The sequence below is a fragment of the Schistocerca cancellata genome, chromosome 8, assembly GCF_023864275.1.
Source record: "Schistocerca cancellata isolate TAMUIC-IGC-003103 chromosome 8, iqSchCanc2.1, whole genome shotgun sequence".
NCBI lineage: Eukaryota > Metazoa > Arthropoda > Insecta > Orthoptera > Acrididae > Schistocerca > Schistocerca cancellata.
Window position 1 is genome coordinate 203,217,233 of NC_064633.1, and position 14,330 is coordinate 203,231,562.

The 14,330-nt window shown below is 41.3% G+C and overlaps 1 non-coding gene across 1 annotated transcript; it reads left to right on the forward strand.

The window, feature by feature from the left end:
- Window positions 1-6,423: 6,423 nt before the first annotated feature.
- Trnas-acu (transfer RNA serine (anticodon ACU)) lies at window positions 6,424-6,498 on the forward strand. The gene has a single exon. It is a non-coding gene; the product is annotated as a tRNA-Ser (tRNA).
- The last annotated feature ends 7,832 nt before the right edge of the window (window positions 6,499-14,330 follow it).

Sequence of the window (14,330 nt, forward strand, 5' to 3'; positions counted from 1 at the left end):
TGAAAATCTATACGTATTCCTTGGGTAGGATAAGTGTCAGAAGGTTTAACTGCTCATATTCGTATCTGTTTGCTTCAGTGTTAGGCAAAACTATGGATGCGGAAGTGAAAATTCATTTACGGCAGGAGGCTTTACCTCGCCTCGAGCATGCGTACTCTATCCAGGACGTGCTGCAGGATGCAGATAAAGCGGAATTATGTGCAGCAGATGAACTAGAAGTTATACACTTGTCATATCCAGCCAATGAGCCTCTCCCTTAGTTATCGAAAACGAACCGGATGGATCCCTTCGATTGTATGGCGACTTTGAAAATGTAAGCACCCAGTTAGTCATGTATACTCTCCCGATTCTTTACCGGGGAGACCTGTTTCAAAACTGAAAACTGATGATACAGTAAGATCAATCTATCCAACCCATACTTACAGTTAAGTTTACACACGCAATGTCAGTACAGTATTAAATACCCCTCATGTCTACTAGAAATATTAGTGGCTGTTATCTGGTATTTCGGGTGGCCTTCAGTTTTCCAGCGATATATGGAACAGTTGATATAGGGCATTCCCTTGTGCTGCAATTATCTTGATATTATCATTGTTATGGGAACGAGTAAACATAATCGTCTTAGGAATTTATAATCACTGTCACTTAGTAAGAAATAAATGTATTTAGAGGATACATAAAATAAATAAATAGAACTATTATAATCTTGCGCAGAAATCAAGCATTTAATTTCAAAATCAAACGTATCATAAGGTGCAATATGTTGAAGATTCACTATCTACATTACATTTTGTTTTGAAGTTATTGTCGAACTCACATATCCTTTCTTATATTATAGTGAAAAAAATTTTACGAGTGCGCTATTTGTGGATAACTATATCCTAAAACTATTACAAATTTTATGTAGTTAACAACTTGATCTACATGAGTGAATTACTGAAGATAAAAGTGTGTGTGCTAAGAATATAAGTGCGTAAAAAGGAGCTGCAATTTACAGAATAAGAGTCTAATGCAGCGTTCAAAACGAAGTTGATAAAAAATAGTATTGTAGAAGATATAAATGTATTATGCTAACTGAATGTAGTGGAAATACTGAAACACGTCTTGGTATCAGTAAATAGAACATGCCTGGCTGCAGCATTCATTCTACTAAGAGAAATCTGAGGTCATGTGGTAGCTTAGTTGTTCTCCCGCGCACAATTCGTGAATGTAAGAGGAAAGGGAGGAAATGAAAATGTTTCTAGACGTACCCTACACCGCACAACGTAAGTTTTCTCCCGAAATACGGATGCAGATGCAGATTACGGGTTTTACATACACCGACCCCCAAGGCAGAGAAGTCTTTCTTGGATACCAGAACTATACTACGTACGTGTTTATGTTTTTAAGCAACCCTTGTACGTTTTTTTTAAAGACACTTTGACAAGTACTTTAAATAACTTTCGAACACATCCCCCGACAGAGACAACTGAAGCCGCAGCTATAGCGGTAACTACACTGCTGGAAATATAAATTAGTACATCTATTTAGAGGTTTCCAACTGGCTCAAGATTTATTGCTGCAACAGTTAAAATGGCGTACATGAAATGAAGACATATACCAACAGCACAAGCAGTTCTGAGGTACCAGGTATCGACCATTGCTGAAACACCCATTTTAGTAAGTGGCCGCGCGGGATTAGCCGACCGGTCTCAGGCATTGCAGTCATGGACTGTGCGGCTGGTCCTGGCAGAGGTTAGAATCCTCCCTCGGGCATGGGTGTGTGTGTGTTGTCCTTAGGATACTTTAGGTTAAGTAGCGTGTAAGGTTAGGGACTGATGACCTTAACAGTTAAGTCCCACAAGATTTCACACACATTTGAACATTTTTAGCCTCCACGGCCGGCAATGCAGGCACTGAATCTAGCATTGAGTCGATCGTACAGATGGAGAATACTGTGCTCCAACACCTTATTCCATGCCTGCTCGACCTGTTCACGTAGTTCTGTAAGAGTTGTTGGTTGACGAGTCGCACAAGTCACTTTTCGTCTCATGATATCCCACACGTCCTCGACTGGAGAGAAGTCGGAAGATTGTGCTGGCCCGGGACGTTGTTGCACGTATTGCTGAGCTTCTCGAGTTTCATGGGCAATGTATGGGTGAGCATTATCCTGTTGGAACAACACATCACCTTCCTGTAGCAAGAACGGCTGAAGAACAGGTCTAACAACATTCTGCATGGACTGAACGCTGTTTCCGATCCCCTCCAGAAACACCAGAGCTGAAAGAGAGTTGTGGCTTATCGCAGCCAGAACGTGAGACCTGGGTTGGGGCGAGAGTGTCTTGTACGAATGTACTCTACGAGACAATGCTGGTCTAGTCTACGTCGCACGTGCTGGCAGAATCTGCTTCCACCGCTGAAGACCACGGCTCACTGTTCCGTCCTCCAAGAGATCCTCTGAAGGAACCAGTCGAGAAGCCCACGTCGATTTTGTGGCGTGAGCTGAAGACGGGCCTGAGCTGGGCGTGCCTGTACTTCCACTGGTAACAACCGGTTCGCAGCAGTTCGTGTTGATTCATCTGGACTCACAACCCTTCTTATCTGTACTGTGGTAACAGAACAGTCTGGCTCTGCTGCTCTTACAGTATGACGATTCTAGCGGACGCCTGTGCTGCGTGGGCATCCAGGACCACGTCTACAGGTGTGAGAATGTTCATGTGACTACCGATACCAGCCTCGTTGTACAACTAACGCGGCAGGTCCAGCTTGTGTGGCCGTTCTCCCAGAGGACCACCATGCCAGTCTGGAGGCCACAACTTGACCTCTTCCAAGCTCACTCAGTTGGCTGTAGGAAGCACAAGTGAGTCTCCGTGATATGGTTGCCTGCTTGCTTCACAAGTTTGCACCATACTGAGGTTTCTAGCAGTGAACATTCTCTAATAAAGGATAACCATAGATGGCGCTCTGGTAGCAATGCCATTATTCCACAGATGGCATATGCCGTCATGAGATCAAAGTCCGTCTTTCCAGGTGTCCTGATTCTTTTTCGGCAGTCTATATGTCTTGCATTTTTATATTCCGATACTGTAGAGATATATATGGATAATCCTGTATTGTGCCAATGCAGTGGAAAGCAGTCCACATACAACTAACGTAGACGTGCATCTGAATGAAGTGGCGAGGAGTTACTGGCACTGTCACATCTCATCCCATTCCGTGGTTCCCTACTATACTCAATACCGTTTCTCCTTTCCTCAGAGAAATAGTTGACAAGATACAAGTTTTTGAGAAGACAGAGCTATTTCTAACTAGCGCTTTCCATAATGCAACACCTATACGTCTGAAATCGTACAACCCGCCTTGGGTCGATCTTCCAGTTGGTGTTCTTTTTTGGTGTCACCTAGATGTGGAAGTAGCCAACGGCCTTGCCGCAGTGGTAACACCGGTTCCCGTCAGATCACCTAAGTTAAGCGCTGTTGGGCTGGGCTAGCACTCGGATGGGTGACCATTCGGTTCAAAAAAATGGTTCAAATGGCTCTGAGCACTATGGGACTTAACATCTTACGTCATCAGTCACCTAGAACTTAGAACTAATTGAACCTAACTAACCTAAGGACATCACACACATCCATGCCCGAGGCAGGATTCGAACCTGCGACCGTAGCAGTCCCGCAGTTCCGGACTGCAGCGCCTAGAACCGCACGGCCACCACGGCCGGCTGATCATTCGGTCTGTCGAGCTGTCGAGCGCTGTTGGCAAACGGGGTGCACTCAGCCCTTGTGAGGCAAACTGAGGAGCTACTTGATTGAGAAGTAGCACTCCGGTCTCGGAAACTGACTTACGACCGGTGTGCTGACCACATGCCCCTCCATATCATCCAGTGACGCCTGTGGGTTGAGGATGACACGGCAGCCGGTCGGTACCGTTGGGCCTTCATGGTTTGTGCGGGAGGAGATGTGGAAAGAATACTGAACGTCCACTTCGTGTGGTCCACTTTGATCTTCCCTGTCGCGAATGGTCGAGACAGAACTGCGTCTGAACAGGTGAAGCGAGATGCGGCCACATCTTGCAGATATAGGTTATTGAGAAAGTGCTTTGTGTCACTGTTATGTAAAGGGATACGCAATAGGACACACTGCGGAGAACTGTCCGCGGCGCGGGATTAGCCGAGCGGTCTACAGGCGCTGCAGTCATGGACTGTGTGGCTGCTGCCGGCGGAGGTTCGAGTCCTCCCTTGGACATGGGTGTGTGTGTTTGTCCTTAGGATAGTTTAGGTTAAGTAGTGTGTAAGCTTAGGGACTGATGACCTTAGCAATTAAGTCCCATAAGATTTCACACACATTTGAACATTTTTGGAGAACTGTCCACTCAGTGTTTTTAAAGAGAGTCTCAAAGAGTTGCACGAAGTGACAACAGGTAATGCGATATGCTTGTCAAATTTATACATTGTGTGTGTACACTGGTCAGCCAGACCATTATGACCACCGACCTACTATCTGTATAAACCCGTCCAGGCGATAGCACCGTCGCCTGGAGATAAATTTCTGCTAGGCAGACACATGCATGGTGCAGGTAGTATGAGTTAGCTTGCTTTTCGTGTGGAATGGGGAAGTCGTGCGATCTAGCTAAGGGCAGAGGGTCGGCACGAGCATCTTAACTTGACAGGTGTTGTAGGAGTACTGTGGTGATTGTCTTCAATACGTGGTCAAACTAAGGTGTGAACCACGCCCAGACATCGTGGTGTTGGGCAGCTACCTCCCATCACAGATATCGGACGCCGTTAGCTGGGCAGACTGGTAAAACACGACAGCCGGCGAACTGCAGCGAAACTGAAATAAGACTTTAAGGCTGTGCAGAGTACAGGTGTGTATGAACACACAGTGCACTGAACACTCCTGAGGATGGGCCTTCACAGCCGATAGCCCACGCACGTGCCAATGTCAACGACGTCTGTAACGACGACTGAAATGGTCATATCAACATCGGCACTGGACGTTGGCGCAGTGGCAGAGCGTTCCACTGTCTGATGAATATCGATACCCTTCTTCGTCTTGCCGACGGGAATGCGCGAATCCGTCCTCTTCCAGGGGAACAGCTCCTTCACATCACTACTGCGGGACAGAGACAAGGTGCTAGCGACTACATTATCCTCTGGGGAATATTCGTGTGAGCACCTATGGGTCGTGGGCGCTAATGACCTTAGCAGTTTTGCGCCCTAAAACCACAAAAAAAAAAAAAAAACCTATGGGTCCAGTGGAGCTCATGCGACCACCATGACGGCCAAGGAGTATCGTACTCTGGCTAGAGACCACATACACCCCTTCATGACGATAATGTTTCCCGATGGCAGCGGCATTTTTCAACAAGATAATGCACCATCTCACAAGCCCAGGAGTGTGGTGGAGAGCTTCGAGGAACACAGTGGCAAGTTCTGATTGATGTGCTGGACCTCCAACTCGCCAGATCTGAACCCGATGGAACCCATCAAAGATGGGATTGAACGTGGCGTCAGAGCTTATCCAGAATTACAGGAATTAGGTGACGTGTGTGGCAGATGTGGTGCCAGCGCAAGGAGCTATGACAGCTAAGGAGCACCGTACTCTGACTACAGACAACATACACCCCTTCATGACGATTACGTTTCCCAATGGCAGTGGCATTTCTCAGGAAGATAAGGTGCCACATCACAAGGCCACGAGTGTAATGGAGTGGTTCGAGGAACACAGTTGCGAGTTCCGATTGATGTGCTGGCCCGTCAACTCGCCAGATCTGAAGTCTACTCAACACATCTGAGATATGACAATTTGGCGTCGGAACTCATCGCCCCCCTACCCGGAATTTACGAGAATTAGGTGACATGTGTGTGTGTGCACATGTGGTGCCAACTCCCTCCAGCGACCTACCAAGGTCTTACAGCTTCCATGACATGATGTGTCGCCGCTGTTATTCTTGCCAAAGGTGGGCATACTGGCTATTAGGTAAGTAGTAATAATGTTCTGGCTGATCAGTGTGTATGTATATATTCTGTAATTCCTAATGATAACAATAATAATAACAGTAATAATAATAATATCCTTTCCCTGTTTCTCTGACATAAACAGGACAGAATTAATTGGAATTATATTAATACCTTCAGTTGCTAACGGGCGTTGACATATATCAACAGGGACAGGTGAAAATGTGTGCCCCGACCGGTACACGAACTCGGGATCTCCTGCTTACAAGGCAGAGGCTTTATCCATCTTTTTTTTTTTAAATTTTGTTCGTTGTTGTTCGTTGCGTTTGGTCTGGGCGGACGTCACAAGACCTCCGATCAAGATGATCGTTGGATCCTTTACTCAGTTTTTTATTACAGAGGGCTACCGCCTCTCTGACCGAACAAGCTGAGCTACCGTGCAGGCAATCCATCTGAGCCACCGAGAGCACAGAGGATAGCGCGACTTTGTCCCGGATAGCGCAGTGGAAAACGCACCTGCCTACTAAGCAGGAGATCCCGGGTTCGAATCCTGGTCCGGTACACATTTTCACTCGTCTCCGCTGATTCCGCGTAATGCCCCCGATGCAGCTGGCGTCAATAATCCCATTCCTTTATTTTGAGCCGGCACGGTAGCTCAGCGTGTACGGTCAGAGAGCTGGTTGGCCTCTGTAATAAAAAAACTGAGTGGGAGGATCAACAAACGAACTTTAACGCATGTCATGTGACATCCAGAATGACCAAACACGACGATCAACGACCAACAACATGAAAAAAAAAAAGATGGATAGAGCGTCTTCCATGTAACCAGGAGATCCCGAGTTCGAGTCCCAGTCGGAGCACATATTTCCCCTGTCCCCGTTGATATACGGTATATCAACGCCCGTTAGTAGCTTGTAATGGTTCTTTATTTACATGACCATTACGGCACTCCAACCCCAGTTCTCGATACCAGTAATATCGTACTACTTTTCTGTAAGTAACAGACATATTTTTGTGACAATATTCACATTTGGTTTTATTAATGTATAGGCACTCCGATGTATCGATATATTACAGTGATATGGTTCTTTTGTGTATTCATTTCTGTGAGACTGTCATAATCTTTGATTTACTTGTAACCGTTTTGGCGCGAATCCGCTCAGAGCAGTCTTTGTTTCACTTTGCAGAAGTTAAGTTGTTACTTCGCTTTGTAAAAGAACAGTCAAGTCTTGTGTTTAGTTAAAGTGGAAATTAAATATTTGAAGATTGATAGAAAACTGTTTTCTTGATGGTGTGACAATTAAGAAGTATATGTGAATTTACAAGAAGTTTAATAAAAATGTGGATCGTGAACACCAAGTAAAAAATTATATCTACCATACCATTGTTCTGATCTGGGATTGTTTGATCATTAAGAATTTCCTGAAAAACGCATTTGTTAGGTCTTCAAATATTACTAAAATACAGATCTGTACCTTCTAGCAGTCAAAGTGGAATCACCCTAGAATCAACAAGATGAGCCATAACAACTTCGACGAAATCTCGTGGGAATCCATTCAAGATAAGTGCCAAAATTAATGACTTTTTTACAGTGACTAAATTATTTCCATTCTGACGATACCATCCACAGTCAATAACTTTGTTGTTACCCGATAAAGCGAACACATGCTGCGTGAGCAACATTATTAATCTGATTTCTAACCTACTTTTCAAGTGGTGGTATAGTTAGAAGCTGAAGGTATTAATATAATTCTAATTTCGTTTTAGACGGCTGCAGGTCATCAATGGTGTCTGTTCTTTTGAACATGTCCGGAAGAACAGACAACATATCCATATAAGTATAAACAGGACAAGGCTTGACCACTCAGTCAGGCCATAAGTTCGCTTTGCCGAGTAACACTTAAAACACTGCCATAATGGAATCTAGTTCATGTGGACTACAGTGAGTGGATCTGGTACAGGATAGTACCATACGTAACGGCGATGCGGAGGACTGAAATGAGCAGCGACCTGTCGACAGAGAAGAAGCCGGCAGCAGAGAACCGCACAGGGGGCACCTCCTGGGCACCCCGTCAAGTAGCAGGCTGCGGATCTCGTGAGCACTGGAGGCCGCCGACCAGCACGACTCCGCGATCAGCACTGTTCGCAACAGCGCGTATGTCAACGCCAGGACTTGAAAACAGGCCGGCATAAGTACTTGTGATGTGCCTGCGACGACGTCGATGAGCAAGTCGACGTTGTGGAGCACGATGCCGAGGTCGGCAGCCACGTCACAGGCGATCGCTGTTCCGAAGTGGGCCTGCAGCAGCTGTGCGGCGCGCAGCAGCGCCAGGTACTGCGAACGCGCACTCCAGCTATTCGTCGTCGTGTGGGTTCTTCTGAACGAACGACGAGCGCTCGCACGGCCAACAGCACTGCCTGAAAGAAAAATCGTTTAAGCGTCAGTGACTCAGTTCGCGGATAAGCGAATTTGCAGTATGTTGTTGTTATGGTCTTCAGTACTGAGACTGGTTTGATGGAGCTCTCCATGCTACTCCATCCTGTGCAAGCTTCTTCATTTCCCAGTACCTACTGCAGCCTACATCCTTCTGAATCTGCTTAGTGTATTGATCTCTTGCTCTCCCTCTACGATTTATACCCTCCACGCTGCCCTCCGATACTAAATTGGTGATCCCTCGATGTCTCAGAACATGTCCTACAATCCGATCCCTTCTACTAGTCAAGTTGTGCCACAAGCACCTCTTCTCCCCAATTCTATTCAATACCTCCTCATTAGTTATGACATCTACCCATCTAATCTTCAGCATTCTTCTGTAGCACCACATTTCGAAAGCTTCTATTCTCTTCTTGTCTAAACTATCTGGTTTCTGTACAAATTGTAAATAGCCTTTCGCTCCCTGTATTTTACCCCTGCCACCTTCAGAATTTGAAAGACAGTATTCCAATCAACATTGTCAAAAGCTTTCTCTAAGTCTACAAATGCTAGAAACGTAGGTTTGCCTTTCCTTAATCTTTCTTCTGAGATAAGTCGTAGGGTCAGTATTGCCACACGTGTTCCAACATTTCTACGGAATCCAAACTGATCTTCCCTGAGGCCGGCTTCTATCAGTTTTTCCATTCGTCTATAAAGAATTCGCGTTAGTGTTTTGCAGTAAGGAAGATGAAAATGGAGAACAGAAAGAGTCAGAATGAATGCAATCGAGATTCCACATACAAACTAATCTTTCCCATTTGACTTCTTGGCGAGTCACTGAGGCAGATACAAATTCATGACGACATGTCACCTCCCTTGCTTCACCTCCCCTCTCCTATCCTTCCTTCCCCTCCTCAGCCACTTCTCTTTCTCAGAAATAAGGTACCATAGAGTTTCTAAGCCAACACATATTCGTCATGATATTAGCTGTTTAAGGAAAGCCAGCAACTGTGTCATTCATTATTTAAATAATGAAAACTGGGCCAGTCACTTATTTTTTTGACATTTTCAAGAATTTATTCTCATTTAAAATACATATGGGTCATTCCATCTCAAATCAACTAACAGTCTGAACCTTAATATATCAGATTTGGATGAAATTTTTTTTCAGGTAATGTACCCACTAACTCCAGTCTAAATTTGAAATTTCAAATTTTTCTGACCTTTGGTTTTTGAGTTTCAATGGTATAAAAATCAAAAACCTCTGTTTTTGATCAATCGATCATTGTTTTAAAATGCTGTAGCTCAAAAACTAAACCTAGGGAGCTCAAGCTTGCACCATTGTTTTCCTCTAAAAATTCCCTTCAATTTGATATGTAATGTGACTATCGTACCAAAATCTGTAAATTTTAAGCTATTCAAATTTCCAAAATACCCTCGGTTTTTTTTTTATAAAAATTATATGCGTTGTCCAGTCTAACTGACTACATGCATGCAAAATTTCAAGATGGGATCTCAATAGGTTCTTATATAAAATAATATTTTACTACCACAATACGCACTAATGAGGTGAAAAGCAGACTATTCCTAGACTATGAATACTGAGGTAGGCCTATGTAATTCTAACAAACTTAAATTATTATGTTAGCCTTTTTACGCAAAATTACCCTCTTATTGTTTGTTAATTCATTAAATGATATTTTAATGTGAGAATAAAATATATAAAAAATTAAAACTTAAGAATCTTACGATTTTATGCGGCATTCTCTTTTTATTATAAGAAAAGTGAGATTTTCATATGGGGTCAAGGCTCTAGTTTTGGCCACTACCCCACTTATAGCCACCTTGATGTAACAGGTGCAATTTTAAACTCCTTTGGAATACCAGCCAGTCCTACCATAGATTATAACAAGCAATATGAAATGTTCTATTCAACTGTCTATAGAAACATTTCTTTGTTTGGTCTCGTTTGAAGCCGCCATTTAATGAAAAGATCTGTCTGCAGAAGTTGAGTTATGTATTGTTTTCTTTTAGCAACATACAATCTATTTTTTGTATTCTACATGTTGTACAAAGCATCGGAAGAAACTTTATTGATTGAGAGGTAAGATTAAGTATTATATTTCCATTTCCTACAAGTTAAACATGATAAAACCTAAAGACATGTCATTAACGTGGAAGTGGGGCCTCGACCCTACGTTAAAATGTGTATGAAATAATCATAGCAAAAAACTTCTGAGTGCTCTATATTGTACTGTGTTTTAGTGTTAAGTTGTCCAAGTGATCTAGTATAGAGCAGTGTAGTCTTAGTGTACGCCATGCCATGTATGTGGTAATATCTCAAACATCAATTTTACTGCATGAGCCATGTATTTTGTCACTCCAAATTCTTCTTCTATTTTCTGACACCTCCAACTAATAGATAAGATAGACAAAACCATTATGTTTTGACTTCTTTTTGTTGTTTGAGCAAACTTTTCTTTTTAAATGTTGAATAGTCTCTGATTCATCTTCGGAACGTTCGGTAATTACTTCTTCAGGGCTCGATTCTGATAGTAAGTTATTTTCTAAGGTAGATTTTATTTTATCAAGTTTTTTTCTTTGTATGGGTAGGCACAGCAAATTTTTTCTTCTTTAGTGGCGACTCACCAATGAGTTCCAGTGACTTGTTCAAATAGTCTACAGAAGATTGAGGATCAATAAAAGAATCGTTTACATTTTCGCTGCTGCAAAGTAAAACTTCTTCTTCTGTTTTGTGTTTGTCACTAATCTTTTTCCTACATACATCACACACACACACACACACACACACACACACACACACACACACACACACATATATATATATATATATATATATATATATCTGTAAGGTAACAAATTCTACTATCATGAAGTATATATATATATATATATATATATATATATATATATATATATATATATATATATATATATTTATTATGAATTTGGCCAGCTATGGACCGCATACAACTTAAGACTTATGGTGTTTCTTTTTCTTCCGTTCTTCCCAGTATTTCTTCATTTTCTCGCCAACTGCTCGTCTCTGCTCATCTGTCCACATTCTCTTGGGTCGAGGTTTTGGCGCATCTTCTTCATAGTTTGCGTTTTCTATAAGTAGCCTAAAGTTATTCCTGCCACGTATTATTTCTTCTGTAACACATATTTTGTTGGCGTCTTTCTTTACTGCTTCTATCCATCCTACAGTGTTTTTCAGCTTATGAACGGAATTAAAAATTTTCTTTGTAATCCGTGTTTCTTCCATTCTTTTTAAATGTCCATAAAATTTTAGCCGTCTCTTCCTCATTGTATCTGTGATCTTTTCTGTATTTTTGTATAGGTCTTCATTTCTCCTTTTAATCCACCTGTTTTCCTTGTTTTTCTCAGGACCTATAATTTTTCTTAATATTTTCTCTCTCTTTTTTCTAGTTCTCTTAATTCGCCTTTCTTATTCAATGTTAGGCACTCTGATCCATATGTTGCTTGTGTCCTAATAACTGAATTATAATGTTTAATCTTTGCTTGTATGGATATTGATTCCTTATTGTAGTAGTTTTGTGTTAATTTATATGCAAATTCCAACTTTTTTATTCTTTCTTTATTTGTTGTGTTATCCAGTCCATTGGCTTGGATCCACTTCCCAGGTATTTGAATCTATCAACTCTTTTAATGTTTCCATACTTTGTTTTCATGAACTTTTCTGTATTATGTTTGTGTTCTATATACTCGGTTTTTTCGTAGGATATTTTTAGCCCAGTCTTTTCAGCAATCTCATGTAACATATCAAGCATAACTGTTGCGTCTGTTCGGTTTTCAGTTATCAATGCCATATCTTTCCTTGGCCCATGCTTATACCCTTTGTGCCTCTGTTTTTAATGTGTTTTCCCATGTTTTTACTACTTTATCTAAAACCAAGTTAAAGAGAAATGGGGACAGTCCATCACCTTGTCGAACTCATGTTTTGATTTTGAATGGTTCAGAAATTTCGCCTTGAAACTTAATTCTTGATGTTGTATCTGTGAGCGTTTGTTCAACAAGTCTTCTGGTGTTTTCATCTATCCCTCATTCATAAAGTATCTGGAATAGTGTTTGTCTGTCATCTGAGTCGTAGGCCTTCTTGAAGTCTACGAAAGTAACTACTGTATTTTTATTTTGTATAGCTCTCACTCCCAAAATTGTTTTTAAATTAAGAATCTGTTCTGCACATGATCTACCTTTTCTAAATCCTGCTTGATAATCTCCTATATTAGGTCCTGCTTGTTCCTCTATTCTATTTAAAAGTGCTTTAGAAAGTATTTTGTATGTCACTGGTAACAAGGATATGCCCCTGTAGTTGTTGGTGTCTGTTTTATCTCCTTTTTTATGAAGAGGGTGGATCAATGCTTGTTTCCAGTCACTGCGTATGATTCCTTTTGTCCAAATATCTTTAATTACTTTGTGAATTTTCTGACATGCGGATAAGCCCCCTAGTTTCCACATTTCTGCCACTATCCCATCCTCACCTGGTGCTTTGTTATTCTTCAATGCTTTGATAATCTTTTCTATTTCTTCTACTGTAGGTGGTTCCGATGGTGGATTTTCATGATGTGGTTTTTGAAATTGTAACCTGTCATTAGGCTCCTCACAATTTAATAGATTTTCAAAGTATTCAGCTAAGATTTGGCAGTTCTCTTTATTGCTTAAAACCATTTTTCCATTTTTATCTTTAAAATGTAAACTAGGTGACTGGAATCCTGTTAAACTTCTCTGGAAGTCTTATAGAAGTCTCTAGTGTTGTTCCTTTTGATATCAGAATCCATTTCTTCTAATCTGTCTTTGTCATATTTTCTTTTCACTGATCTGATGATTTTTGCTGTCTTTTTCTTTTCTTCTTTAAACTCTTCCCAGTATTCGTGTTTCTTATTACTGTTCCATTTTTTCCATGCCTTTAGTCGATTGTCAATTGCTTCATCACACAGCTCATTCCACCATCTGTGTTTTGGTATTCTTCGTGGCTGTCCCATTTCTTTAACTGACTCTATCATTGTTTCTTTAATTTTTTCCCAATTATCCATTTTTCTTGTGTTTAGTATACGACAGAATTTGTCCTGCTTTTGCAGGAGAAATTTAGTGTTTACTCTTGGATATCTTCTTGGTTTTGGTTTAGGTTTGTTTGGTTGGAACATGGTCTTTATTTCTGTCAGATACTGATCTGAGTCTATGTTTAGGCCCTTCCTCACTCTGACATCCAAGATTTCCTTGTAGTTGCGAGTCATTATTGCCACATGGTCCAACTGATATTGACCTTGATTTGGATTAGGTGATACCCACGTTTTTTTTTCTTTCTTGCAAGTTTCCTGAAACATGTCGACATTAATTTTAGATTAAACTGTCTACAAAAATCTATGAGTCTTTCCCCATTTCTGTTGGTTCTTGCATGTGCTGGATAATCTCCAACTACTGATTTAAATTTTATTTCTTTGCCAACTTGTGCATTAAAGTCTCCCACTAAAATTTTTATATGTTCTTTTGGTAATATGGATGTTTCGTGTTCAAGCATTTCCCAAAAATCTTCCACTTTGTCAACATTTGTTCTGTTATGTTGGTTAATAGGTGCATGTGCATTTATAATAGTGTAGCGTTTATTGCCTGACTTGAACGTCAGAAATGAAATTCGTTCTGATGGGGAGCTAAAATTAGTTATTGATTCCGTAAGTTGCTGTTTGACCATAAATGCGGTCCCTAATATAGTCGTATTATTGGAATTTTTAATGGCTGGTTTTCCTTTGTAGATCCTGTATCCACCTGATTCAAATGCATTTTCATCCAGATACCTTGTTTCTTGAAGAGCTAATATAAGTATGTTGTGTTGATTGAGAGTGTCCGTTAGGTGTTTTAGTTTTCCAACTTTCATAAGTGTGTTGATATTCAGAGTCCCCAGTAGATGTTTTTTTCTTGGGTCTTATCTTTGAAGAAGTACTA